This window comes from Crocodylus siamensis, chromosome 7, assembly GCF_052110815.1.
Source record: "Crocodylus siamensis isolate JL-2025a chromosome 7, ASM5211081v1, whole genome shotgun sequence".
Taxonomy (NCBI): Eukaryota; Metazoa; Chordata; order Crocodylia; family Crocodylidae; genus Crocodylus; species Crocodylus siamensis.
The window spans coordinates 56068632-56093067 of record NC_143401.1 but is presented as its reverse complement, the minus strand read 5'-3'; the positions used below and the strand labels follow the sequence as shown (position 1 = coordinate 56093067).

Genomic DNA, 24436 nt, shown 5'->3' with positions numbered 1-24436 from the left:
CGATCTTCAATCAGCTTGTGCTCATTATTTCTAGTTTTAATGGGGGGCTTTCTTGGGCCCAGTCCACCGTTGGCCTGCTCACCTGTTCCTGGGCTAACTGCCCACCTCACTCACCTGCCACACCTTGTTGTTTCATAATTGGTTTTAATTTGGCAGGAGGCTGCCTATTCTTGCCCTGATGCCAAAGGGCCTTTCACCAGTATGGTAACTGGTCTGGTATTTCCTGGGTGCTCCCACACTACTAGGAGCCCCACCAGGCCACCCATTCCTGACAGGGTGCAGTTTTAGGTCATGCCCAGAACCAAGAGCCTCCTAGCCATCCCCATAAGCTCTTGCCCTTACTTCCTGGGTTGTTCCCGCTGCAGCTTAGCTAGGCAATGTTTCTGCCTGGCTGGCAGCAGCAGACTGCGGCCTTTCTATACTAGGGTCTCAAAATGGCTGCCCCCATCAGGCACCTGCTGAATGCCCACCCAGCCCTTAAAGTGGCAGGCACCAACAGTGCCCTGCCACACTAGTCCTCCCCTGGGGGGCCTTGGTGAAAAGTTGCTCCACAAGGGAGGACTAGAAATAACAATCATGCATTGTTATCATGCAGAATAAAGAAAAGAACCTGCTACCCTATCATGGAGTTTGCTTCTCTGAGTTATCACACTGTTAGAAGTGCTCTTCCTTCCTGAACTGTCTATATAGCACTGAGTTCATTCCAGTTGAGCATGGAATTCCAGGTTTTCACTCTGCAAGAAGAACTCTACCCAGAGTCAGTCCAGATACCTCATTTTCAGAAAGAAATTGTGAATTTTAATGGGTGATTCCATTGCAATGTTATTGGCATGTTTGCTGGATAAATAATTTATGTCAGTTAATTTATTTGTTGAATTTTTGTTTCTTTCTTTGGGGAACTGTTCCTGAGACAATTTTGAGGTTCTCAAGTGCATCTATTGGTAAATATTGACTACAAATAATTTTTAGTCTGCAAGTAGTTTGCAAACAGTTCAGTGTGAGCTTTTGATATTCAAAACTTATTATTTTGAGATGTGCTGGCTGTCCTGATGGGATGCTTAGATTGTACATAACCTGATTTGATAAGAGTAACTTTTTTTGGTAAAATCAGGGTGATGGAGCAGCTACCTCAGTTTATTAAGCCATAATTCACTCTGTGGATATTTTCCCATATGTCCTTAAAATTGGACTGCTTTGTGCATAGAAATCAAACACAAATGGAACACACATAGCCAACGTGAATTTTTGAGATTGTTTGAAGGTATAGTTGTGGAGCCTGTTCAGTATTCATTCATCTCCTGTGAAGATGTGCTCACTACTGTATATGTGTAAGGTAGTGCATCATTTTACCTCATGTGGCAGGCAGAACAGATAGCAGTGGGCTTCAGTCAAATACTTTTCAACTGTAGAGTCAGAAGTTAATGCTGACGGACACAGAAATCCAGCTCTGTTTCTTGTCCTCTAAAGGCTGTACAGAAAAGTCCAGTCTACAGGAAGAGATTGTTAATTTATTTCTAGACTAAGCTACATCAATATCAGCCCCTCTTAACTGAGGATAAGAAAGTCCACACAAGGGCTTTGCAATGATTTAAGCTATTAACTGGTTTACTTAAACTCATGTTATTGCTGTGTGTAGACCAGCTGAAAGCTCAATTTTGATGGACAAAGAAACTCTAACTAGGTACTTTCTTCATTTCCATTAATGGAGGGATCCCTTTGTTCAGTGCTCAGTCTTCCTTATTTAGTACTTCTCACACACAGCAGTCACCTGAAAAATCCCAAACTGGAGTCCTGAGCCCTCTTTTTAGTTCCTGCTGTGCCACTGCTGTGCTGTTAGTTTCTGCCAGCAGGGAGTCTCCCAGATTGAGAAATAACAACTGAGCAGAGAGTGGTGTTAATAAGCTAGAACATGATCTGGGCACCAAGAAACAGGTTGCTGTAGGATTCCATTTCTTCGTTTCAAGATAAAAGGGATGAGCTTTGAGAGAGATAAGTGGGGGACTGGATAACATATCTACAATAAAACTTTGTAAGCCTGGGTTCTTTATCCATTTTAGGCAAGAACATGATTGCAGTGTGGACATTTCAAGAATGGATATTAGCAAATGAAAGCCCCGATCCAGCAATCTGCTCCACACAGGCTGATTCTTATGCCTGCATGGAGTCTCAGTAAGTGGGGACCTTACATGATTTAGTTATGTGGATACATGGTCAGGCACACAGTCTTCATTGAACTTCTTTAAGTCATGGAGAGAACCCAAAACATGAAGTAGAGACTGAAGCAGAAGTAGACTCACCAGAACTCCCTGTTAACATTGTATCTGATGATGGGCTACCTTGTGGATAAAACAGTGCAAGTCAGGAGAGCTTGGTTCTATTTCCAGCTCTTCTTTTTACTTACTTAGTGTGTCCTCTTTTCAGTGTCTGTAAAATGGATGATGCCTGCCTGCTTCAAGGAAATGTATGAAGCTTTATTCATAAATGATCAAAAAACTATTGGGAATCAAAGTATTATTAAATTACTATTAATTGTTATTAATAGTTGAGTAGTAAGGGACCTACCACCTAATCATGGCATTGTATGACTGAGGCCAGGCTGTTTAGAGGCTTGGGGGAAGACTGTATGCTGCACTTTTACATGATTCAGGGAACTTAAAAGGAGTCCCAGGTGCTTCTCCCACAGTGTGATCAGAAAGTGGGGGTGGAAATGCAGTACCACAACTCCTCAGGGTCTGTCCCTGTGCTGCATAGAAAGGCAGTCTGTGACCTCAGAAGAACTTAGAACAGCTCCCAGGACTGCTGTAACTTTCGGCAGCATCCTAACAGCTGCAAATGGGCTGCTCTATATCGCAGAATCGCCACAGTGCAAGCAGGCTTGGAGGGAGGAAGGCAGTGCTGGGTAGTGCACATGCTTTATGCTGTTTCTGCACTGAAAAAAATCACCCTATTTGCCACCGGAACCGTGTACAGGAACCTGGTGCAGGCAGGGCCCCCTTGGAATCTGGTCAGGAGGTGGGAACTGGTTAACAAGCAACAGTCTTTTCCCCTTTCAAATCCTGAGACAATCCACTGCTTCTTTTAGTCTAAAAACTAACCACAATGCTTACTTCTCTCTTTTTCCCTGTTCAGAATAACAGAAGCTAGCAGATCTGTTTGTTCCCTCTAACATCATTTCCCTCTCGCCCTCCCATTTAAACTTGGCTTTGTGGAGGTGCTGGGGGTGGGATGCTATAATGAAGGGGTGGCAGACTGAAGGGGCGGGGGAGTAGAGAGCAGGTGTCAAAGACAGACTTGAAGTGAAAAGCTGCTCTGTAAACTGTTGAGCTAGTGTTTGGATTTGCTGTTGAAGTTCTTTGGCATACATCCCACAAGGCTCTTCTTGAAAAAATAAGTTCTTGGTTCTATCAAAGAAAGAAGTGTAGCACAAGTCAAACAATTCAGCTAAGTCAGCTGATTCTTTCCCTCCACCACCACCTGCCTCATTTCCGATGAATATCTCTTTTTTAGGGATTAACAGACACAGCAAAATCCTTATGTCAAGTCTCTACCTGGGCTGTCCATCCCACCCATACTTAGAGCTGAGGTTCTCATGGCAAGCTGTTTCCCTGTTTGCAGCACAGTTTTTTTTAACAAGCTAAACATTTTTTCAACAGTAAATGACACGAATAAATCCATTTCCTCTCCTCCTTTTAGTTTATTATTTAAGGGGAGCAGATGATTTAATCCACCACAGCTGATTTGAATTTTCTGTCAGGCAGGAAGAATGCAGCCAACGGGGAATCTGTCAAGCCGCAATGTTTGTATTCATCAGCAACTTGGGAGAAACAGAGATGCCAGCTGAATAGAAACATCTGTTTTTCCCTGCTTCCCTTTCTCCCTTTTTGGTTAATTTTAGTACTACTAATTGTAATGGATGGATCTGGTGTAGGAACTGCTTCTTTTCCCATACTGGCCCATTCTTTTCCCATACTAGCCCATTCACCTAGCAAGACACCTTGGCACTGGCAAGAAAATGGAGGTAGGTGTGAGCTTAGATGGTCCCTTTTCAAAATAATCTTGGCTGCTTAAAACATTCTGAAGCATGTGACCTGCTGCTTGAGTTCACTGAGTGGAAGGGGGAGTACTTCAGTGAAGTAGTTAATGATACCAACGCCAAATTTGCCGCACGCTGTCAGAGAGAAGGGGAAGTCATAGGGCCCTTGAAGCAGGAAGATAAAATGTTTCCATACCTTCAGTGGGGCCAGCCTCAACTGAGTGAAAATTTGAACAGCTAAAAGCTGTAGAAGCTCCAGTACAGCTAACAGTTGGGTTAAAAAAGACAGAGAGACTGAAATTTCATTGCCTCATATTTATTTTAGCTAATTTGACCTTTCTCCCTCAAAACCTGCTACCGGGTCTTTTGACTTTAATATTAGAAGAGACTTGAGCTGTCTTCCTCAGTAGCAGTCATGGGAAGCACAGTTTCGCATTGATTGTGTCACACTACTTATCCATTTCCAAGGAGGTCCAACGTGACCAGAGAAATTCTGGAGCCTCCCGCTTCCCCTCCCCCTCCCCCCTTTTCCCATCCTCATCCTAGGTTTAAAAGAAATTCTGATAAGAGGGTTTAGAAGTTAGTTACCTTGGCCAGTTACCTCAGGTGTCTGTACACAAATGCACGGAGCCTGGGAAAGAAGCAGGAAGAATTGGAAGTCCTCACTCAGTCATGGAAATATGACATGACTGGAATAACAGAGACTTGGTGGGATAGCTCACAGGACTGCAGCACTGTCATGGATGGGTACAAACTGTTCAGGAAGGACAGGCAGGGGAGAAGAGGAGGAGGAGTTGTGTTTTACATTAAAGAGCTGTATGATTGCTTGGAACTCTAGTATAATTCTGGAAATAGGCCTGTTGCAGTTCTCTGGGTTAGGGTCAGAGGGGAGAGCAACAAGAGTGATATCATGGTGGGTATCTGCTATAGACTACCAGACCAGGAGCATGAGGCTTTCTTCAAACAGTTAGTGGAAGTTTCACAGGCCCTGGTTCTCATGGGGGACTTCAATCACCCTGAGATGTGCTGGGAGGGCAATACAGCAGTGCACAAGCAATCCAGAAAGTTTTTGGAGAGTGTTGTGGGTACCTTCCTGGTTCAAGTGTTGGAGAGGCCAATTAGGGACCATGCTTTTCTTGACCTGCTGATCACAAACAGGGAAGACTTGGTGGAGAATGTAGAAGTGGATGGTAACTTGGGCAGCAGTGACCACTAGATGATTGACTTCAGGGTGCTGAGGAAAGGAAGGAAGGAGAGCAGCGTAGTACAGACCCTGGACTTTACAAAAGCGGACTCTGAGTCACTCAGGGAACTTATGGTCAGGATCCCCTGGGAGGCAAGTCTGAGGGGGAAAGGAGTCCAGGACAGCTGGTTGTATTTTAAAGAAACTTTACTGAGGGTACAGGAATGAACCATCCCAATGTGCAGGAAGTCTAGCAAGCACAGCAGAAAACCGGCTTGGTTTAGCAAGGAACTCTTCAGTGAGCTAAAACATGAACAGGGAATTTACAAGAAGAGTAAACTTGGACAAATGACTAAGGAGAAGTATAAGAGTGTTGCTGGGGTATATCAGGATGAAATTAAGAAGGCCAAAGCACAACTGGAGTTGCAGCTAGCAAGGGAGGTGAAGGGTAACAAGAAGGATTTCTACAACTATGTCAGCAACAAGAGGAAGCTCAAGGAAAATGTGGGTCCCTTACTGAATGGGGGAGGCAACCTAGTGACTGCAGAAAAGGTTGAAGTACTCAATAGCCTTTCTACCTCAGTCTTCACTGGCAAGGTCAGCTCCCAGACTGCTTCATCTGGCAGCACAGATGAAGGAGGAGGATCGGGGAGGAGGTGAGCAATCAATAGTGGCAGAAGAACAGGTTAGGGACTATTTAGAAAAGTTGGATGTGTATGAGTCCATGGGGCTGGATTTGGTGCACACAAGGGTGCTGAGGGAATTGTCTGATGTGATTTCAGAGCCACTGACCATTATGCTTGAAAACTTGTGGAAATTGAGAGAGGTCCCAGACAACTGGAAAAGGGAAATATAGAGCACAGATTTAAGAAAGGGAATAAGGAGGATCTAGGGAACTGCAGACCAGTCAGCCTCACCTCAGTCCCTGGAAAAATCATGGAGCAGGTCCTCAAGGAATGAATTTCTAAGCTCTTGGAGGGGAAGAAGGTGATTAGGAACAGTCAGCAAAGATTCACTTAGGGCAAGTTATGCCTGACCAACCTAATTGCCTTCTATAGTGAGGTGATTGGCTTTGTGGATGCAGGGAAAGCAGTGGACGTTATATACCTTGACTTTAGCAAGGCTTTTCAGACAGTCTCCCATAACATTCTCATAAGCAAGCTTGTATGGGAAATATGGGTTAGATTAATAGACTGTAAAGTGAATAGAAAACTGTCTGGATTGCTGAGTTCAAAAGGTAGTAATCAATGGCTCAATATGTAATTGGCAGCTGGCATCAAATGAAGTGCCCCAGGGGTTGGTCCTGGAGCCAGTTTTGTTCAATATCTTCATCAACGACCTGGAAGATGGAATGGCATGTACTCAGCAACTTTGCAAATGACACCAAGCTGGGCAGAAGAAGTAGATATGCTGGAGGGTAGGGCTAGGATTCAGTGGGACCTAGACAAATTGTAGGATGGAACCAAAATAAATCTCATGAGATTCAATAAGGACAAGTGCAAAGTCCTGCACAATCTCATACACTAGTACAGACTGGGGACCAATTGGCTAAGCAGCAGCTCTGTAGAAAAGGACCTAGGAGTTACAGTGAATAATAAACTGAATATAACCCAGCAGTGTGCCCTTGTCATGAAGAAGGCTGTACTGGGCTGCATTAACTGGAACAATCCCAGCAGATTGAGGGAACTGATTATTCCCCTCTATTCTGCACTGGTGAGGCCCTATCTTGAGTACTGTGTCCAATTTGCCTGCCCCCACTACAGAAAGGATTTAGACAAATTGGAGAGTCCAGTGGAGGGCAATCAAAATGGTTAGGGAGTTGGAGCACATGACTTCTGAGGAAAGGCTGAGGGAACTGTGTTTATTTAGTCTGCAGAAGAGAAGACTGAGGGAGGATTTAATACCAACACTCATTTACCTGAAGGGGAGTTCCAAAGAGGATGGAGCTTGACTAGTCTCAGTGGTGGCAGGTGAGAGAAGAAAGAGAAATGGTCTTAAGTTGCAGCAAGGGAAATCTAAGTTAGATATTAGGAGAAATTTTCTCATGAGGAGGACAGGAAAGCATTGGAACAGGTTACCCAGGGAGGTTGTGGAATCTCCATCCTTGGAGGTTTTTAAGACCTGGCTAGAGAAGGCTTTGGCTGGGATGATCTAGTTGGTGATGGTCTTGCTTTGAGCAGGGGGTTGGACTAGATGACCTCCTAAGGTCCCTTCCAACCCTCATTTTCTATTATTCTAAAGTATACGATGACTCATCATTCAGTCATCATAGGTGTAGATAGGATGTGATGTGTCAAGAAGAATGAGGGTCCTGGAGGTGTCTTTGAAAAGAGTTTCTGTCCCCACCAGGCGTCTAGTGAATCAAGCAAAAGGATGTGTGTATATGCAATGTGGAGGGCTGGACATACTAGTGCGTAGAAAGGGCAAACAGTTCTTGTCATCTTATTATTAAATGTCATTGAAATGTTGGGAATATAAAGATAGGGGCTGTGGAGAGAATTTGAAATAACCAATGTCATATTCTATTTAGAAACTGAGAAATAAAAGTAATCCTGGTAGGTATTTAGCTGTAACTTGTTAGAGGGAAGTTATGTTCTGCTAAAATATCCACAAATGCACACCAAAACAAGCATGCTGTATCATTTAAAATGAGAACAGAAGCCCCCTTCCCTCTCCATCCATAGGGAATACCAAGCTTCTATCCTTATGTTCTGTCTAAAACTTGCTCTCACAAGTACCCCCTGAATGTTCATGTTCCCTGATGTCAATGTTTTACTTTAAGTTGCAATAAAATCTATATACTGGCAATTGAGAATATGTGTCTCTTTCCAGTTCTGTTTTTCCTTTCATCTATTTTTCTCTCTCTCCCTTCTCTTAGGTTTTTTATTTTTATTCCTACTGTACTTTCCATTGCTCTGGTTCACTATGACTTCTTGCTAGCACAGCTATATCAGTCAGGGATATGATCTCTGACTGATAGAACTACAGAAGCCCCCAGTGCAGATGTAGTTACGTAGGCAAAACTGCTCTTTTACCAGTATAGCTTGTTTAGCTTGAGGTTAGCAGTTCTACTCGATTGGTATAAATTGCAGCTTTGCCAGTACAGTTGTATGCATGCTAGGAGTGCTTTGATGGTGTAATATACTGGTATTGCTGTACCAGCAAAGGTGTCCTAATGCAGATGTAGCCCCACCTTCATTAGTTTCTCTTCCTCATCTCTTCTCTGTGTTCCTTCTTTCGCATCTGAATCAGCATTCTCTCCTTTACCTCTCCTAATTTACTTTTCCCAGAACAGACTAGCAGGCAATGACTGCAGATGCTTTTAACACTGAATTTTTAACTAAGGCCAGCCTAATATTACAGAGCCAGACTCAGTAGAACTTCTTTTTGAATTGTTTCCACTTCTTTTAAAGCCCATTTTAATGAAGTGCTAGCAACAATTGTGGGTTAGGTCAGTTTGATATGCAGAAAAATAATTTTCATACAAAATAATCTAAACAGTTATAAATAGGAAGGTTTGGGATGATATTGTCAGGTTAAACGGCCCCTTGTTACTCACACCCCAGATTCTTTCTCTGACATACCATTAGGATTGTGATGTTCTACCTTTATTCTAGTTGCAAACCAGTGCCCACACAGCGGTCTTTTAATCACAGAATCAGGTCCCTGCATACTCCATATTGCATGTGAGCATGAACAAACCATTCTGTGGCTTACAAATCATAACGTGAATATCTTAATAAAATTGTCCGGCAGATTTCTATGTCTCTGTTCTTACAGACATAACTGACCCTGAAAAAATTAACCTCTCTTTTGGGAATATCTTTCAGACAAAAGTGAATAAATCTTGCAACAGATCAAAGAGGAGAGACACCAGACTGTTTCATTCAGAGAAGGCATGAAAAAAGATCTTGACTTTACAAAAGTGAGGGCTATTGCATCTTTGCAGATGGCATACAATAAGGCATGGATTGTAATGGCTCCTTGCAATTTGTCCTATTCAAAGCCATTGAACCATTTCAATTGATAGTGGAGTCTCCAAGTATTTGAACATAACTGATTTGATATACTTTTTTTAGACAGATTGTTCATGAATGTAAAATAGATGGTAATTGATAAACATTTTCACACTTTTGATAAAATAGCTTGTATTGTGAGCTTTGCAACTCAAGGAATGGTAAACTGGGCTTTGGATTTTTGTGGGACTGTTGATTTTTGACTGGGTTTCCTCAGAAGGTAAAAAGGTGTCATAAAATATTCTCATAGATGATATAGAAATGACAATAATTTCATTGTATTGTGACATGATGCTACTGCATTATAAAATGTTCACTTTACAACATGGTAATATGAAGTTACTTTGTCTAAAAAATAGTCTTCTACTTAGCCACTCTATAGACTTAGACATTTTTATTCTGCTGTATCATATTAAGCACTGCCTTCACTGAATGAATAACCATACCATTCCAAAGGTTAACCATGAGTCACTTAATTTCGTCTATATTTCTTTTTTTTTTTAACCTAGAAAAGCCAAGCCTCCAAAATGAAATGTATATAAAAAATATGTAGCCCAGGTCCTCTTGGGGAGGTGTGCCCTGTCCTCTGATGACAGTGGTGGTAGTCAGGCCCGGTGCTGAGGAAGGGGTCAGCTACTACAGCGGCTTTGTCCTCTCTCTATAGAGCTAGGTCAAAACCAAGTACTTAACTATGTACAGTTTATTACAAGAATTAATACAGACACTTAATATAAAACATAGAATATTTACAAGGCTTAACATATAATACAATATATAATATTCCACAATTCACATATAATACCAAATATGAACCAAATAACTTACAACCTATACAACACAAATAACACATAGGGATATTAACCTATATAACCCAAGTAAATTAACAATAATATTTCTTTAAACCTTCACAAATAACTACACCAAGATACATATTGAGGCATTAAAACACATAAACCATGTAAACCCCCTTAAAGAATACCCCTAGCTATACAGCCCTTAACACAAGGACAACCTCAAAATAGGGAGTGCACTCAGGACCTTCCCAAGGGGTTTCTCTGGAGCCCCTCCCCTTTAGGGCCCTGTGTTGTGGACACACCCCTCCTGCATTGGAGGGTGGAGGCAGCAGATCCTCCTCACCTGTGTCAGCCTCCCCTGTGGGGCCTGCTTCCCCAGTAACTCACGCTTTCTCTCTGGAGAAGTCAAGGCTCATCCCCTTGCGGCTGATCCCACATGAGCCTCTCCCCAGCAGTGCCTTTGGCTCTCCTTGATGGCCCAGTGCCCTACACAGGGCACCCAGGGCTCTCTCTCTCTCATGGAAGCCAAGCCCTTGCAGGCTCCAACTCCCCGATTTCACACTGGGGGTTCTCCCCTTTCCTGGTCCCTGCTCTGGGCACCAGGCTCTTTTAGTTGACACTAAGATGCGGGGGATGTGGGCATGCTAGAAGGGAGGAATAGGCTGCAATCGGACCTAGACAGGTTACAAGGGTGGGCGGATGAGAATACGATGGGATTCAACACCAACAAGTGCAAAGTGATGCACCTGGAGAGGAAGAACTGGCATCATACCTACAGGTTGGGGAACTCCATTCTTGTCAGTACAGAGGTGGAAAAGGATCTTGGAGTCATCATTGACTCCAGAATGAACATGGGCCAGCAGTGTGGGGATGCAGTCAGGAAGGCCAACCGTACCTTTTCATGCATTCACAGATGCACCTCAAGCAGGTCCAAAGAGGTGATCCTCCCCTTCTATGAGACACTGGTCAGGCCACAGCTGGAGTATTGCGTCCAGTTTTGGGCACCACACTTCAAGAGGGATGTGGACAACATGGAGAGGGTCCAGAGGTGGGCCACTCGCATGATCGGGGGCAGCAGGGCAGGCCTTATGAGGAGAGGCTACGGGACCTGAACTTGTTCAGCCTCCACAAGAGAAGGCTGAGGGGGGGTCTAGTGGCCTGGTACAAACTAGTCAGAGGGGACCAGCAGGCACTGGGGGAGTCCCTGTTCCCCTGAGCACTGCCAGGAGTGACCAGGAATAACGGTCACAAGCTGGCAGAGGGTAGGTTTAGGTTAGGTATTAGGAGGCGCTACTTCACGGTCAGGGCGGCTAGGATCTGGAACCAACTTCTAAGAGAAGTGGTGCTGGCTCCTACCCTGGGGGTCTTTAAGAGAAGGCTAGATGTACACCTTGCTGGGGTCGTTTGACCCCCGTACTTTTTCCTGCCATGGCAGGGGGTCGGACTAGATGATCTACTCATGTCCCTTCCAACCCTACCAATTATGAAACTATGAAACTAGTTAAAGGTAGAGCCACAATATGGGGCTCCAGTCACTCAACCTAGGGCCAGGGCTAACGTGAGGAGCCGTGAGCTGCTTCCAAGGTGGTTTCTCTGCATGTCAACCTGAACACTGGGTGAGGCCTGAGCAGCCACGAGCTGCTCCCAGGGTGAACTCTCCATGCACCGACCCATGTACTGTGTAGAGCCCAAGCAGCCATGAGCTGCTCCCAGGACCAGCTCCCCATGTGCTGATCCGCACACTATTGAAGCTCAAACAGGGTCCTGAGGACAGCTGTCTCTGAAGCTCCTCTCTCCTTGCCGTCCCTCATCATCTCTCCCCAGCCTGTCAAGCATGCTCCCCTTTTATACTCTTTAGGGGCTCCACCCGCAAAGTTCTCCGGATCTGGCTGGCACAGTTCTGATTCAGGTCCAGCTGCTCCTTGCCCCCTCCTCCCTTTGGAAAAGCGTGTGGTATTGCTTCCCTTTGCTGTTTCCAGATTAGTGGACAAGCTCCACCAATCAAACAGCAGACCCTTGAGCCTGGGACTCTACCCAAGCCCTGAAAAAGGTAAACTTGCTACACTATAATATAAATAATGCCACATTTGACAATAAATTGGTATTAATTTCCTAAATTAACAGAAGTTGTGGGATTAGGTCAACCGAGGAGGTAGATTCCTGGGGCCCCTCTTGACATCAAGGTAAAGATGATCTGTGATGCATGATTCCCCACCATCATGCCTCCTTCCCGTGACAGGGGAGCACCTCATCACACATTCAGATACTAGCGAGATAAGAACAAGTCAAAAAGTATTTTCACATGTTTTGTGGAATAACTTTGTGGCTTATTCCTTGTTCTGTTCTGCCACTAATTGATTGAATGTGTGGCTGGATCACAACTTAAGACGTGGTTGAGTATAACATTTAGATGGGGACCTGTTTGAACATATCCAATAGCATCTTCCCTGACCTAGTTCTGAGTGCTTGGCAAACTCTCGAGTGGAGCTGGCTGAAGCATACAGGAGCTGGAAAGCTGCCTTTCTGGAGAAGTTGGACCTTGAGAAGTCACTGATGCCTGTGTGTGCTAGAAATGCCAGTCTGCCAGGCAAAGGCAAGTATTCAGGGAAAGAAGAATGAGTGACATGTGAGACCCTTCACTCCCTGTTTTTTCAAAGGTGGTTGGTCTACTGTAGGAGGGAAAAATTTGACTTTGGTCATAATGAAGGGAGAACTTCTGAGAAGTTATAGCACATACCACTGAGGCTACTAGAGTATACAAATCAATAATTTCAGGGCCCATTTTCCTTCCTGGCATATTCAGAATGATTCACAGTAGGGTAGTCTTTTTTATTAATTGTGTTCAATCATTTTGCCATGTACAACCCCCTGGAAAAGGTTGATTTGGAAAATTCAGCTTTCAGAAAGTCTTGGAAATGGCGTTGTGCATTCAGAATCTGCTGCTTTGGAGCTGTTTGTTTCATTGGTTCAATGTGTTGTCTGATAATTGGCTACTGAGTTTTGAGGAGGTGATTCTGTGGAAGCTCAGTGCTGCCTTTCACATAGAGTTTCTCAGTTAAAATCTCACTCATCTTTATTATTACTTTACTAATTCCCCTCAGCATTCCTAATGACTATGATTACTGCAAGGTGAACACATTTCATTTACCTCTGAAATGATTTTCAAACACCCTCTCACACTGTGTCTTGAGGGGCTGAGCTGGGCTGGCCTCCATGGGAGTTTGGCTGCAGCCAGATTTGGAGTCTGGCCCCTGATCACACAGGGATTGGGTTGGGTTCTGCAGGAGTTTGGCCCCTTCTCTGATCATGCAGGGGTCCTGAACAGAGTGTGTGGCTGGTGGTACTGGACTCTCTGCTGCTACCAGCCTTGCCCCTCCTATCCCCCTCTCTCTGCCCCAGATTGCCTTATCTCCATCTCAGATATCTATTTATATTATATATTATATTAAAAAATATATATTTACATCTTTATGTAAATTTCAATGTAAATTTTGATGTGAGTGTCATGTGAAAAAAATATTTATTGATGTTTATTAATAAATATTGAATCCTGACAAGCTGAGTTATGTCAAAGCTGTAAACTTCCATCTCCTATAAACTACTCTTTGTTTTTTCTCTTGCTCACTCCTGTATTGGAAACATTGGGCTACATTGTGGAGTACAAACACCTAGGAGTAATTGTTTTGACTTCAATGTGACTATTGGCATGCTGCAGGGAGGAATGGCTGTAAAACTTATCCTGTGAGATTCCTGCATGAAGATGATGGTGTTATACTGTGATCAGTGGTGGCAGATGACAAACAAAGAGCAATGCTCTCAGGTTGCAGCAAGGGAGGTTTAAGTCAGATATTAGGAAAAGAGAGGTAGTGAAGGAAGGTAGTGAAGCACTGAAACAGATTACCTAGAGAGGTGGTGAAAGCTCCATCCTTGGAGGTTTTTAAGACCGAGCTAGACAAAGCCTTGGCTGAGATGATCTAGTTGGGGATGGTCTTGCTGTGAGCAAGGGGTTGGACTAGATGGCCTCCTGAGGTCTTTCCAATACTCATTTTCTGTAGTTGTATGATAGGGGATAATAGTAACATTGATGGTATAAGCAGTAACATTTTTTATCATTGCAACATAAAAAACACAGCTGTTCACTCATCCCACAGCAAAAGCCTCTACTTGGGATGTTTAATAAAGAGTGCAAAAAATGGGCCCCTGGCAATGGCAGATGGCTGTGATACAGAAAGCCATATTTAATAGTGGTCTTTAGGGACTGACCGATGCGGTTACCATTTGTGTTAACAGGAAGCCCCTCAGCCATAGCAGATTCTTAATACATTACTCAGGAAAGAGTTCTACAACCAGCAGGAGGAGACTTTTGGTGCTTCAGCTACAGATAGCAGGGACATGCATTGCCTATACAGGCCTAAAGCATCAGACAATGCTTAGGGCTTGCCTAATCACTACCTGACCTGCCCACTTTGTCCCATTTTATCCAAATAATATAATATTGTGGCCACTCTAATAAGTGTTCTTCATACTGAGTGCTAGAGGGCATGCCCAAAATAGGCAGCATTTTTTTTCAGCATTTGGTATGTGGAGAGAGGTGGCAAGTGGGCAGCTTGCATATTTGTGGTGGTGCTGGTTAGTGTAGTCTGACACAGTATAGATATGCCCTAAAAGGCCCATCGGTGTTTCTCTATGTATCAAATGACTGCAGCAACTAGTAGGATCACAGCAGCCAGGGTGTGTGTTATAGGGAGAAAATCAAACAAAACATTGCACTTTGGATACATGAATAGTATGCTGCAGTGAAAGGTGAGTCTCCATCATGGGTAGGTCTGCTCATGTTTCATAGATTTCATAGATTTCATAGACATTAGGGCTGGAAGGGACCTCGGGAGATCATCGAGTCCAGCCCCCTGCCCAAAGGGCAGGAAGTCAGCTGGGGTCATAGGATCCCAGCAAGATAAGCATCCAATTTACTCTTGAAGGTGTTCAATGTAGGTGCTTGAACCACCTCCGCTGGCAGACTGTTCCAGACCTTGGGGGCTCGGACAGTAAAGGAATTCTTCCTTATGTCCAGCCTGAAACGGTCTTGCAGGAGTTTGTGACCGTTCGACCTCGTCATCCCTTGGGGCGCTCTGGTGAACAGATGTTCCCCCAGATCCTGGTGGTCACCCCTGATAAACTTATAGGTGGCCGTCAGATCACCCCTGAGCCTGCACTTTTCCAGGCTAAAGAGTCCCATGGCTCTCAGCCTGTCATCGTAAGATCTGTGTTCCTGACCTCTGATCATGCGCGTGGCTCTCCTCTGGACTCTCTCAAGCTTCTCCACATCCTTTTTGAATTGTGGAGCCCAAAACTGGACGCAGTACTCCAGCTGCGGCCTCACCAAGGCCGAGTACAAGGGGAGAATGACGTCCCGGGATTTGCTCGAGAAGCATCTATGGATGCATGCCAGCATTTTGGTCGCTTTACTAGCCGCAGCATCGCATTGGAGGCTCATGTTCATCTTGTGGTCAATGATGACCCCCAAGTCTTTTTCTTCTGTAGTGCTAGCCAACGTAGCACTGCCGAGCCTATAAGGGTGCTGCAGGTTTTTCCTCCCAAGGTGGAGAACCTTGCATTTTTTGGTGTTAAACACCATGAGGTTCTCGTCTGCCCATTTGCTGAGCTTGTCCAGGTCAGCCTGGATCACTCGCCTATCTTCTGGCATGGATGCTTTGCCCCAAAGTTTGGTGTCATCGGCGAACTTGGCCAGTCCACTCCTAACTCCAATGTCCACATGGTTAATGAAGATGTTGAACAGTATGGGTCCCAGGACAGAGCCTTGAGGGACCCCACTGGTCACAGGGCACCACGATGAGTGACTGCCATCAATCACAACCCTCTGGGTCCGACCACGAAGCCAATTTCCCAGCCAGCAGATCGTGGTGGAGCCAAGGCCACAACTGGGCAGTTTGGCCAAGAGGTGATCATGGGATACCAGATCAAAAGCTTTTTTGAAGTCAAGATATATGACATCAATCTCTTCTCCCTTGTCCAGGTGATAGGTCACCTGGTCATAGAAGGAAATGAGATTGGTCAAACAAGACCTACCCGCAACAAACCCGTGCTGGCTGTCCCTTAGAATGTTAGCCTGGGCCAGTCCCTCAAGGATGGCCTCCTTAATAAACTTTTCTAAGATCTTCCCCAGGATAGAAGTCAGACTAATGGGCCTGTAGTTATCCGGATCCACTCTCCTCCCTTTCTTGAAGATTGGCACCACATTGGCCTTCTTCCAGTCTTTGGGCACTACACCAGAGCGCCAGGAGTTTTCAAAGATCCGTGCCAGGGGCTGGGCTATGACGCTCGCCAGCTCCTTGAGTACCCTGGGGTGCAGATTGTCAGGGCCGGCTGACTTGAAGGTATCCAGCTTCTCAAGGTGTTCCTTCATGTTAGCTGTGATCTAACAAGCAAAGTTAAGTACAATAAAGATATACCAGAATGGATTGCATTGCAAGCATTGCAAGTGTATTGTGGATGCTAGCAGGGGGTAATCCAGGGGGTGCAGTTGTTTCTCACCTGACTCCTTTACTTCCTGTTCCACCCAAACTTTAAAAGCAACTGCCTGGGAGGAGTTGTGGCATTTCTATTCAGTCAATAGTAAGGGAATCAATTGACTTCATGGCTTGAGGGCTAAATACAGACATTCAGGTGTGTTAGGGGGAGATTAAATTGATTCAAAATGGCTGCCTGATATCACATAAATTGGGATGGAGGGGTGAGCGGGTGGATTGGGGGTGTGCCGGAGAATGGGGGGAAGGAGCAACCCATGAGGGGTGGGCGGCAGGTGCAACCTGCAGGTGGGGTGGGGTCCCCCTCAATGAACCTACTACTCCCCCCTACTGCCCCTCCCCACACTGGGACTTACTTGCTCAGTTCTGGCAGCAGTGAATGCTAATAAAAGCGTCTTCATGCAGAGTGGCTTGTGGGTATTGGGGAGGGGGGTGAAAAGAGCAGCCTTGGGGCTGTACAGGGAAAGTTATACCGAAGTCCATGCACTGGTTTGACCTAAATTGAGTTTGATACTACATAGGTCTAGGTTTATTTTAAACCGGGTTCTGCAATTTTTGGACCAGTTTGTCTATATGGAACTTCTATACAGTTACAGGTTTAAACTGATTGCCGGTCACTGAGACTGGGTCTCTAAGTGTCAGATCAGCACCAGGATGAGCTAAGTTTAAATCAGGCTGCCATTTTGAATGTAATTTAAATGTTGTCCACTCCCCTAATGTCTATATTTAATCTTTCTGATTCCTGCTAATCTCTCTCCACTCGACAGGCATTAACCTGCTATCCTTTTAATGGGCTTGATGTTCCACTATTCAAACCATCCTTCTGCAATTTTGTTGTCTATTAGCCATTCTTGGTGATGTCTTCTATTTCACAGCCCTGTAAACTAGCTAAAAACATTAACTCAGGTGTGGTAATATTAACTCAAGTGCAGAAATGACTGACAGTGAAGGATTGGAGGCATTGTCAAGATTTTGTTTTGTGACTCTGAATAAGAGATGCACATTTAACTATAACGGCTCCAGGACTAATGATACAATATCTTTTGCTGAACTTGAGTATTTCTTGCTTAGTTTTTTGTGTTTTTTAAAAATGTTATATATCTTTTAGCAAATTAGTGTATGTTTCAGTAATTTAAGGGTGTCAAAGATGTCCTGAGGGCAGAATCCAGCTCATGGAGCCTTACTGTTCAGCCCCTTGGGCTGCCTGTACATCTTGAGTGGTCCTCAGAGGCAGCATGTGGGGTGAACTAGATGGCTCCTCATATCTGCTCCAGTAGTGGCCAGAGCAGGCACCATGTACAGCGTGGCTGTGGCTAGAGTGGGTGCTACATGGGACATAGTCCCGAACCAGCCATTCCAGGATATGCCATGTGCAGCATGGTCCTGGAGTAGCCAGAGCAGGAACTGCACTTGACACCCACTCTAGGGCCATGCTGTTTGTGGCACCTGTTCTGCTCTTCTGGTTCATGCACTGGAGCAGGCGTCATATGCAGTTTGGTCCTGGAACAGTGGGCTGTGCAAAACAGCACCATTTTGTTTTGACTTCCGGTTTGCTGGTTCGAAGGGACAGTGTTTTGTTTCACTGTTCTATTTCGTTTCGTTGAAACTGTTTTGCTGTTTCTACGCTGTTCTGATGTGTTGCGGCGTTTTTCCCATAGGCTATAATGGGGAATCACAAAAATGCCTATTACTTTGCCATTTCTTGCCTGCTTTGGATGAAAATTGCAAGGATGGTAGCCCCTTCTGAGGGGCACCTCAAACTGTTCAAAGCAATACTCATATCACTTGCCAGCAGCAGCAGCCTGCTGTCATCCCACAAGCAGATCCAGGGGCCTGTGCCCTGGGAGGAGTCTGGCACAGATCCACAGCCATCCTGGGGGGCTCAGGCCCCTGGATCTGCATGTGGGGTTTCAGCAACCTGCTGTTGCTGCCTGGGGAAATAGCCCAGAATTGCCACCATCACCAGCTGGCAGCGGCAGCCTGATGTCATCCCGTATCATCTGGAGGCCTGTGCCTCCTGGGAAGAGCTGGGGAAAGCGAACAGAGAGCTGGTGGAAAGACCATGGAGCTGGGGAATCCATCCAGGAACTGGGGGAGTTTTCAAAGACCTGAACATTCCCCCCAGCTCCCAGCTCAGCTCCCCAGGTCCCAGTTTGATATCCCAGCTCTGTGATCGCGTCCCTCAGTTCTCTGATCACTTCCCCCAGGTCTCTGAACATTTCTCCAGTTCTTCCAGTGGGGCGTGGGCCCCTGGATCTCTGTACTGGTTTCAACAGGCTGCCACTGAAGCAGCAGCCTGCTGAAACGTCGCATGCAGACGGGGGGCCCACATCCCCTGGGAATTGCTGGGGAAATGATCAGAGAGCTGGAGGAAGCGATCAGAGAGTTGGGGAATCAAACTGGGAGCTAGATGTCAATATCAGAGCAGTCCTTTCCCCCTCTTCCCCCTCCCACTCCTTAGTTTCTGTTTAGCTGCAAGCAAGTGTCCTCGTTTCGTTTGGAAGCTTTTTCGAAGCCTTTCATTTCATTTTGATTTCACTGTTTTGAGCTTGAAACATGTCAAAGCAGCTTCAAAAGGAAACACCCACAGAAATTTTGCACAGCCCTACCAGTCAGGGACATGTGCTCACTCTGAATCTTGTCAGTCTGTGGGCCTGGTCCAGCGCATAGACCAGCTCCATGTCACCCATCTAGCCCAGAGGGCTAAGTGACCATGACACAACTGCAATAGTTATATTTGTTATAGTTATATTTGGTTTTGCTTTGCTCTTAAACTGAATGCTAGCCCCCTAGTGTATTAATAAAGCATCTAGGGCATTTTTACATGTGCTGGGGGGGGAGGAGAGGGGCACTTTAACTAGAGTGGCTCCAAGAGCTGATCTAATTAAAGTGCCCAGAGCGTCTCATGTATCAGTGTCCTCACACTTCAAAATGGTGGCAGGGGGGCTTTATCTAAAGTGCATTGAATGGTAATTACCACACTCCAGCAGACTCAATTAATCTAGTCTGCTGTGATGCACTGTAATTACAGTGCATCTGAACAGCCTCTGCACTTGTGTACAGGCACTTGTAGTTTCTCTTTAATTGGCGAAAAATGTGATGGAGTGCTACAGCATCTGTCCCCCCCTTTGTAGAATCCTAGATCCACCCATGGATGCTGGGCTTCCACTCTTGTTCCTAGCCTGCACAGAAGCCCATGAATCTTCACTGCTGTTGTTACTGGAGCTAGTTATATTAAAGCTAGTTCTCTACAGTGCCTTTCTATGCTGCATATTTCAATGGAGACATATCCTCAGATTGTGCTTTATGCAACATCAGTGTCCAAATATAGAAGTGGACTTTTGCTTTTCCTACTAGCTATCAGTTTTTGTCACAAGTGTTTGTTAGCCTGCTGGTTGAAAATGTAGCCTTATGTTTTAAAGTTATCCACAAAAACTGGCTTGGGAGGAAGACAGAGGAGCCGTTTTTTTTATCACTGAATTATTCCCAGGCACTGGAGAAGATATAATAAGAATGTCTAGTTTCTTGCAGGTCAAATATCTGTGATTTGGTGAAATTAGCTAATTTCCATAAATAAATGTATTCCATTTCATACTTATATGTTCATGTTTATTTTAGGGCTGGAAGTATTCTGGGGCACATTCCTATTTTCAGCTGTTCTGAAAGCACATTGAAAAAACTTGCCAGTGGAAAAAGTGCAATAGGATGGGGGTAGCTCTGTGGAAAACAGGAAATTAAATGTAACCATAGTTTTTGTTTTCTATATTTTATTAAATATGGGTCCACTCTCAGGGGTTTCACTAGGAAATGAGGTACCTAACTGAATCTGCAGGAAGACCAGATTTTCAGAAAGCATCAGAATAGCTAGCTGGATATTCAAAAGAGCTCAATATGTTGATTCAAATGGGGCTGCCCCTGTACAACAAATGAAGCATGTGCTAAAATGTCAGTAATGATGGCTTTATTTTTTTATCTTTTAATTCAATATGTTTTTCTGTAATGAGTAGATTTAGCTATCACTAAATGGAAATATACTTTTAAATTAAAGTTAAATTATTTTGGCATTCCATTAATTTAAACATTCAATAAATTTCATTCCTACTGACCCTATAAATATAATCAGAGTGGTCTACAGCCTAATTAATAAACATTGATTTTTGTCCTCAGCATGTCTAAAGGTGTATATATAGCATATAGTGGGCAGGACCCAGGACAAGTTGTTAAGTAAGGCACCTCCCCTAACAAACCACATACCTGTTTGCAGCTATTGAATTTAGTTGTGCAGACATTTTTATTATGTTTTTGCATTTAGGCAGGAGCCGTATCATAGTTTAACATTAAAGAAAAATTAGTAAGCTTTATGTAAAAGCTGTTTGTCACTCATTAACAAAATCAACCAGTGCAGACGCCCAGAATGTTAGGGGTCCAGCCATAATTCCCGGTTGTTACTTCCTGAGGACACCAAACGATAGCAGGCAATGGGTGGATCTCCCCTCTGGCATACTAGGATTTCTTCCACATATTATGAAAAAATTTCTTTTAGACCAAAGGTTCCGTCACTGTCTGTTCAAAGGTATTTTGTGTATGGAGAATCTGACCAAAATTATGTGCCATTTAATATTTGGGCTAAAAGTTTGTGTAGCATCTTCTGTAAAGGAAGACAGTTTCTGCTTCAAGGAGTTAACAGCGTGGACTAATCTAAAAGGACATCACTGCAGCAAATCAACTAGTGAATGGCAAGGAAGATGATTATGCCCTCAGACACACACCTAGGCTAAGCCTCACTGGCATGGAGTACATGGGAATCGAAACAAACTGGAACGAGCAAGGTAAGCGTCTACAGGAATCCAGGAGGGAGGAAAGTTATGAAAAGGAAGAGGCTAAAGGTGTTGTGAATTAAACTTGAAAGTACATTTTAAAAAAAAGTTAGTACTAAAGTAGATAGCATAGAAAGAGAGGGATGCTGTGGAAGCAGGCCACATGTAGTAAATGGCAAATATGGGTTTAAAATCAGGGTGAAGACGTCTTGTGGCCAGAGAAATACAGTTCATGCAGATGAAGAAAGCAGCATGAGAAAAAGATGAAGGGGTGGGTGGGAGACTATCAAGACGAGGAGAGACTGCTGAATTTGGGCTGGGGAACTGGAAACAAGGAGGATACAGCATTCATGTGCAGACCTTGGCAATTTCCTCAAGGTACTGAAAAATCAGGATGCAACTGTGAAAAATATAAAAGCATACTTTACTGAGATCACTGGATCCTGTATTTTTCTATGAGCTTTTAGGCTCAATAAACACAGCTGCAGTGTTGTCACACACAGCTTTGATAACTCTTGGCTTATCCAGGCAGTCATGGAAAAACTAAGAAGTTCAAACTTCTTGCAAAAAGACATAGGTGACCAGTGAAGAAACTCAAAGGAGGTAAGGGGATCATGAGAAGCAGCAGAGGGAATCATAACTTTAATTGCAGCTTGTTGAAAGGGCCGAAAAAGATAATTTTGGAGGGAGAAATATTATTTACTCATTTAGATTTGTTTGTGATACAAAGTCTTATGTAAGTTCTGCAGCAGGTGATCCTGTGCATGACTTTAAAGTACTTCAAAGTGTAAACAGTACTATGTTGACTTGATATGTGTTATAGTCTATAGGGCAGCAAAAAGGGACATCCCTCCGAAAGGAAGCATTGAACTCTCTCCAATAACTAATTTAATCTATAATTGAAATGCTTTTATATTTGTGAATTCCTATGCATGGGTTTTGGAGGCCTGGAGCAGATACTCACTTTTGTTTAGAATCTTTTTAAAAAAATAGAACTTTGAAAAGGTAGTGTTAAAGTGCTGTTGTAGCCATGATGGTCCAGAAAACTTGCAATAGGCAAGGATTTTTGAAGATGACTACAGGTTCCTCTCACTTTACGCAGGTTCTGTATGTGTGAATTTGCTGTTATTCAGTGACCCTTTATTATACCAAAAATTCCTTATATGCGTGGTAAATTCACTGTTATGCAATCAGTGTGGAGGAAGCTCGCAGTCAGCTGCGTTGTGTGGTGCATTGCGGGAGTGATGCACACCCAAATGTAGTTTCCTGTGTGGATCTGTGCTTCTTGCTCATTGACTGCAGCACGTGTTTCTGTAGTTGCCACCCCCATTATGGTTTCTAGGCATCCCACTAGCTTATCTCCTCCCCTTCTCCCTGGTCCTGAAGACCCTTTACCACCCTCTCTTCATACCAGCTAAACATTTACCACCACTCTGTGCTTGTGTGTACTGTCTGCTGTTGGTGAGTATCAAAATTGTCTTGTAAAAGTGGTAGAAATGGGTCTGGGGTCCAGCACAGTCAAGATCTTGGAATGTATCCCTATTTGTTACATTGTAAAGTGGGTTTCCTTTATGCAAATTCGAGTTATGCATCATTTTCCAGGAATTCATGTACAGCATAAGGCAAGGGAAACTTGTATCTTTTATTAGATCAACTGCATGGTTGGGGTGGATTTAGATTTGAAAAAGTGCTTTGAAATGTACATTCTCTGTTCTCCATTGTGATTTAGTGGCTACTACATAGCACTGGGCCTCAGGAGATTGGTTTCAATTCTTGACTCTGCCACTGGCTTACTGGGTGAACTTAAGCAAATCAATTCATTTTCTTGCCTCAGTTCTCCTATCTATAAAAATTTCTCCTTGGTAAATGGTTTGAGATATAAATGAGCAGGAAACATCATACGGGAGTTAGGATTATTAACTATAATAATTCATCTTGTACTGATGTGCATGAAGCAGCGTAACTGGGGCGTGAGGGCAAAATTAGCCCAGGGCACAGGACTGCCTTGCTATGCCTCTGAGTGCATGACACAGATAGCAATACATAATGGCTCAGATTGTCAAAAGAGATTAGCACTCCTAGGGAAGCTGAATTTTCAAAATACCTGAGTTTGCCAATGGAACAACACTTCTGAAAATCTGGCCATAAGTTTCAGTGGGAGCTGCTGTCTGCAGAACACTTGGAAATACAGCTCCTATTTTAGTGCATAAGTGGAAACTGAGGTCTTTGGAAAGTCTGTTCTCAAATGTAGGCACTGAGCACCTGATATTCTGACCGTGTGTGAAATGAAAAGCAAATATGTAGGTTTATGTTTGGTATAGGGGTCCTTCTTCTTCAAGAAAGGCCACTACATTTTGTCTCAAGCCTCCAGTTGCATTTCCATCTGAGAGCTTTCAGAATGGAAAAAAAATCAAAAGCCACTTCAGTTATTTAAAAGAAAATATTTATGATTATGGTTGAACCCATCAGACTTTTTCCCTCTTCTGACAATTTTAGCAAAGCTGGAGAGATAAAGTTGCTGTCCTGCAAAACACACAAGTCCTAAAATTCAAAGCAGCCTGAAAAGAGCATACCCTGAAAAAACCTTTAATCCTTACTGAGGCTCAAAGGAAAGAAGAAACTCACTTAGGTCCTTTCTTTTCAAGGGACTGTTGCCTGGGTCCTCATTCTGTGGCAGTGCTAGGATATTGCCACCACAACACAGGGCTGTCTCTAGCATCTGATGAAGAAGAGTGGGAACCCAGATTCCTGGGTTCCACTCCTGACCATGGTGACTCAGAGAAGGGCCCATAAATAATGGGAATAAACTCTCTGTTAACTTTAATAGGCCTTGCAAAGTGAGAAACTTAGATGAAACTTTGGACAAACTTCTGGCTAATGTGAGACATTTCCTCTTGATTGGGAAGAGACAAGGAGAAAGTAGGGCCTCCTTATTCTTTTGGACAGTTAAGGATCCCTTCAGACAGAGCTTTCCTGGCCCTAGGTCTGAACAGAGACCATCAATTTTATTACACCTGAAACTGAAGACTTTATGCAAAGCAGACTGCT

General features: G+C 44.0%; 1 protein-coding gene across 2 annotated transcripts in view; it reads left to right on the top strand.

Moving 5' to 3' along the window:
- Positions 1-24436, top strand: part of LOC149859828 (uncharacterized) — an 80547-nt gene that overhangs the window by 3022 nt on the left and 53089 nt on the right. Inside the window, exon 1 of one of the 2 annotated variants that reach the window (XM_090057294.1) lies at positions 21110-21400. The exons of the other annotated variant lie outside the window; for it this stretch is intronic. The gene's annotated coding sequence lies outside the window, so the exon portion shown is untranslated. Of the gene's footprint in view, positions 1-21109; positions 21401-24436 lie in introns of those variants that run through there. 2 annotated transcript variants of the gene reach the window in all.